Here is a 5,815-nt window from a genome sequence, read left to right as displayed (position 1 = left end):
ATCGTACAAATGCATATTTGTTGTTGTTTTGATGAATAGGGAAATACATTTTTAATGCCTTTATGCTTCCAAAATTTTCTCACTGGCTCCCTACGTCAGACAGAAATTATAATGAGGGCCCCCAGTCGAAAAGGTTGGACGATCTGCTGTAACTGACTTTTCCACCAACACCTTTGTTCAGAAAGTTGATTTCAGTGAAGTCTAATTGAACATTATCCGATACAATAACTTGATAATTCAGAAAGCCTGTCAGTTACAAACTGAGGTTTATTATCAGTTGAGTAAATAGAATAAAACTGCACAGATAGTCCAGGATATTTGACATAAGAAAATGATATCACTAATCGGGTGTCTGTATAACAGTGGCACTAGATCAGCATGTAACATTATCAATCACACAGTAAAACCAGAGAGCAGCTCACACACAGATTTACATTGGTTATAGTCACTTACCAGGAACACCAATGACAGCGAGGATCAGGTAATATATCTTTCTGATACTGTTGAATGTTTCAATCATTTTCTGTGTGGTGATGTGTCACTTCGTGCTGCAAACAATCCCTCTGTATTAAATTGTGAGGTGATACACTCGCAGAGCCTGTAATTTATACCCTGTGGGATCTCCACTGGGATATTGAGGTTACCACATTGTTCAAAATGATTCTTTAATTGAACAAACAGATTACGACATCAGGTTCAGTCTGCCTGGTGAGAGAATATATTTATTTCTAAGACTGAATTCAAAAACTTCAAAGACTGGTCTATTCTGATCAAATTCATGAACGAATGAAAATTCGAAGCTGTATTCTCCCAGCAATGACATTGTTCTTTCAAACACCAGCGGTTCTATCTCTAGATCTCATGTTGTTTCAGTGATGTCCTTCCCACCAATGTAACCATACGTTAATTAAACAGCAAAATGTGAGAGTGTCTCTCTCAGGACTGTTCTACTGCACTCTGGGATGTGACTGTCCTCTTTAACTGTGGACATTCAGTAACTAAACTCCAAATGTGAGAGTGTCTCTCTCAGGACTGTTCTACTGCACTCTGGGATGTGACTGTCCTCTTTAACTGTGGACATTCAGTAATTAAACTCCAAATGTGAGAGTGTCTCTCTCAGGACTGTTCTACTGCACTCTGGGATGTGACTGTCCTCTTTAACTGTAGACATTCAGTAATTAAACTCCAAATGTGAGAGTGTCTCTCTCAGGACTGTTCTACTGCACTCTGGGATGTGACTGTCCTCTTTAACTGTGGATATTAACTGATCCTCGGCCTCAACACTGCTTGTAATATAGACACAATGGCAGTTTTAGTTTAGTTTAGAGATACAGCACTGAAACAGGCCCTTCGGCCCACCGAGTCTGTGCCGACCATCAACCACCCATTTGTACTAATCCTACACTAATTCCATATTCCTACCACATCCCCACCTGTCCCTATATTTCCCTACCACCTACCTATACTAGGGGCAATTTATAATGGCCAATTTACTTATCAACCTGCAAGTCTTTGGCATGTGGGAGGAAACCCACGCAGACACAGGGAGAACTTGCAAACTCCACACAGGCAGTACCCGGAATTGAACCCGGGTCGCTGGAGCTATGAGGCTGCGGTGCTAACCACTGTGCCACTGTGCCGCCCCTACAGACAGCTACTGCCTGACCTGCTGAGTGTTTACATCATTCTCCTATTTTTATCAGATTTACAGCAGTTTCAGTATTTTGTTTTTACTCCAATGCTTAGGCCTGGATATTAACAGGGGTGGGTGACAAAGGTGGGGAGCAGAGGTTCAGAGTTCAAACTCCACAGACTGTCTCTTTTATCATTGACAGGTTCCCGACCCTGAAATCAGCCTGATTGACAGGCTTGGCTTCCAGTCGGGCAGGGAAGCCTCTGGAGCAGGCCTCAGGACCAGAGTGATGCAGGTGATGAGCCCGGGGTATGGAGGGGGTGGGGGAGGGGGGTTGCTGCCTGATATCGGGGGCCGTCTAATCACCAACTCCAGACGGGGATAGAGTGGTGACATCTCCAATCACTGGGCTGTCGATCACAAACCCTCGGGAGGGGTCTCCTATTCTGTAGTGTGGTCTGAATCTGGGGAGCAGGAGGGATGTGTCTGATCCTGAACCGAGGGGCGTGGGTTCTCCCATCCTGGAGTGTAGTCCCAGTCTGGTGAGGGGGAGGGATGTGTCTGATCCTCAATCGCGGGGAAGCATCTCCTATGCTGGAGTGTAGTCCCAGTCTAGCGAGGGGGAGGGATGGGTCTAATCCTAAACCGCGGGGAAGCGTCTCCTATCCTGGAGTGTAGTCCCAGTCCGATGAGCGGGAGGGCTTGATCCTCAACCGAGGGGAGGGTGTTCTCTTCTGCAGGAGTGTAGTCTCAGTCTTATCAGGGTGAGCAGGACTGTTTGCTCCAAAATATAATTGTAAACATAATCCCTGGAACCACACTGGTAAATCTCCTCTGCACCCTCTCATGGACTTTCACATGCCTCCTAAACTGTGGCGACCCGAACTGGATGCAATACTCCAATTTGAGCCTAACCAGAGCTTTTTCAAGGTTCAGAACAACTTCCCTGCTTTTCTATTCAATGCCTCTATTGATCAAGCCTAAGATACTGGCACCTCCCCCGATTCCAGGGAAGATTGGAATATTAGGGAAACCCTTCTGCTATCTCCATCCCCACTTCCTTTAGCAACCTGGGATGCAAGGCATTCGGATCAGGTGAATTATCTACCCGAAGCACAGCCAGAGGTTTTAGTACATGTCCCTTTTCAATTAATGTCCGATCCATTGCCTCCACTCTCTCTGCTTCTACTGATAATGGTGTCACCTTCAATTTTCTTACTGAACACGTATACAAAGTACTCATTAAGTATATCAGCTTTCCCTCTGCCTCGAAGCATTTATTACCCACTCTGTTCCTAACAGGCCCCCCTCCTCTTAGTACAAGCTTACTATTTACATGCTTGTAGATGGTCTTTGGGTTCCCTTTTATGTTGACCTCCATTCTATTTTCATATTCTCTCTTTGCCAGCCTTATTTTCATTTCACTGCCCCTCAAAACATATTATATATGGCCTGTTTCTCACTTGATGAGTTCATTTGACGTGCATCATTTCCCCTGTTTTTTTTTACAAGATAACCAATTGTTCCACAACAGCTCTTCCTGCCAGTCTTCAGTCCCATTCTACCCTGACTAGATACCTTCTCATCATATTGAAATTAGCCCTCTAACATTCTAGTTTATTTTGTCCCTTGCTTGTCTGCATTACAGATCTAAACCTTATGATACGAAGTTCGCTCTTACCCCAAGTAACATTTGCACCACGCAAGTGCCAGGTAATGACCATCTCCAACAAGAGAGAATCTAACCATCTCCCCTTGACATTCAATGGCATTACCATCGCTAAATCCCCCTCTGTCAACATCCTGGGGGAGTCGGGGGGTGGGGGGGGGGGGGTGGTTACCATTGCCCAGAAACTGAACTGGAGAAGCCATATAAATACCATGGCTACAAGAGCTGGTCAGAGACTAGGAATCCTGAAGCGAGTAACTCACCGCCTGGCTCCCCAAAGCCTATCCACTATTTACAAGGCACAGGGGAGGCGGTGGCGTACTGGTATTGTCACTGGACTAGTAACCCAGAAAGCCAGGTATTGCTCTGGGGTCATGGGTTCGAATCCCACCACAGCAGAGGGTGGAATTTGAATTCAATTAATAAATCTGGAATTTAAAGCTAGTCTAATGAATGGCCATGACACCATTGTCGATTGTTGTAAAAACCGATCTGGTTCAGTAATGTCCTTTAGGGAAGGAAATCTGCTGTCCTCACCTGGTCTGGCCTACATGTGACTCCAGACCCACAGCAATGTGGTTGACTCTTACATGCCCTCGAAATGGCCTGGCAAGCCACTCAGTTCAAGGCCAATTGGGGATGGGCAATAGATGCTGGCCTGGCCTGTGACGCCCACATCCCATGAAAGAATATAAAACAAATTCAGAAGTGTGATGGAATACTCTCCACTTGTCTGGATGGGTGCAGCTGCAACAACACTCAAGAAGCTCGACACCAAGCAGGACAAAGCAGCCTGCTTCATTGGCACCAAATCCACAAACATTCACTCCCTCCACCACCGACGCACAGTGGCAGCAGTGGGTGCCATCTCCAAGATACACTGCAGCAAGTCACCAAGGTTCCTTCGGCAGCGCCTTCCAAACCCGTGACCTCTACCACCAAGGAGGACAAGGGCAGTAGATGCATGGGAACACCACCACCTGCAAGTTCCTTTCCAAGCCAGACACCATCCTGACTTGGAACGATATCACCGTTCCTTCAGTGTCGCTGGGTCAAAATACTGGAACTCCCTTCCTAACAGCTCTCCTGTCCCCACATGTACTGCAGCGGTTCAAGAAGGCAACTCACCACCACCTTCTCAAGGGCAATTGAGGATGGGCAATAAATGTTGGCCGAGCCAGCGACACCCACATCCATTGAACGAATTTTTAAAAACACATATTCAATCTCCATTCCATCTCCTTTTTCTAAGGAGAACAAACCCACCTTTTTCAACATATCCTTGTAACTAAATTCCTCCATCCCTGAAACTATTCTGGTAAATCTCCTCTACACTCTCTCAAGGACCAGAACTGGATGCAATACTACAATTGGGGCCTAACCAGAGATTTGTAAAGTTTCAGCATAACTTCCCTGATTTAGTACTCAATGTCTTTATTGATGCAGCCAAGATCCTAGATGATTTACTAACCACTCTCTCAATATGTCCTGACACCCTCAAAGATCTGTTCACATACATCCCCAAGTCCCTCTGTTCCCATACATTATGAATTTATTTCTCTCCCTATTTGTTTTACCAAAATGCATCACCTCACACTTGTCAGTATTAAATTCCATCTGCCACCTCTCTGCCCATTCTGCTAGCCTATTGACGCCCTGGTGCAGTCGTTCATACCATCCTCATTGTTTCCCACACCTCCGCGTTTGGTGTCATTAGCAAATTTTGAGATTGTACTCTGTATTCCAAGATCCAATTCATTTAGAATCATAGAAGGTTTATGGCACAGAAAGAGGCCACTTGGCCCATCCTGTCTGGGTCTGCTGAAAATCGATCCACCTATTTTAATCTCACCTTCCAGCATTTGGTCCGTAGCCCTGCAGATTACGGCACTTGAGGTGCATATCCAGACTCCTTTTGAATGAGTTGAGGGTCTCTAACTCAGCTACACTTACAGGCAGTGAGTTCCAGACCATCACCACATTCTGGGTGAAAAGGTTTTTCTTCATCTCCCCTCTAATCTTTCCACCAATCACTTTCATCTATGCCCCCTCAAAATTTTATATATTTCAATCAGATCTCCCCTCAGCCTTCTCTGTTCCAAGGAGAACAACCCCAGCCTATCCAATCTTTCCTCATAGCTGCATTTTTCCAGTCCTGGCAGCATCCTGATAAATCTCCTCTGTACTCTCTCTAGTGCAATTACATCCTTTCTGTAATGAGGTGACCAGAACTACACACAGTATTCAAGTTGTGACCTAACCAATGAGTTATCCAGTTCCAGCATAACATCCCTGCTCTGATATTCTATACCTCGGCTAATAAAGGAAAGGATTCCATATGCCTTCTTAACCACCTTACCAACCTCTCCTGCTAGCTTCTGGGATCTGTGGACTCTAAAGTTCCTTGCACCTGGACTCATCTTTGCTGCTCTCCCCGAAGGTAAGTGCTCTCGGTTGCGATCCTTGGGCTCGATATCCGGTCCTCACTCCATGTTCTTCCCGCAGGTCTGCTC

Source organism: Heterodontus francisci, chromosome 28 (assembly GCF_036365525.1).
Source record: "Heterodontus francisci isolate sHetFra1 chromosome 28, sHetFra1.hap1, whole genome shotgun sequence".
In the NCBI taxonomy this organism is placed as follows: domain Eukaryota; kingdom Metazoa; phylum Chordata; class Chondrichthyes; order Heterodontiformes; family Heterodontidae; genus Heterodontus; species Heterodontus francisci.
Note: the sequence above shows the minus strand (reverse complement) of the source record.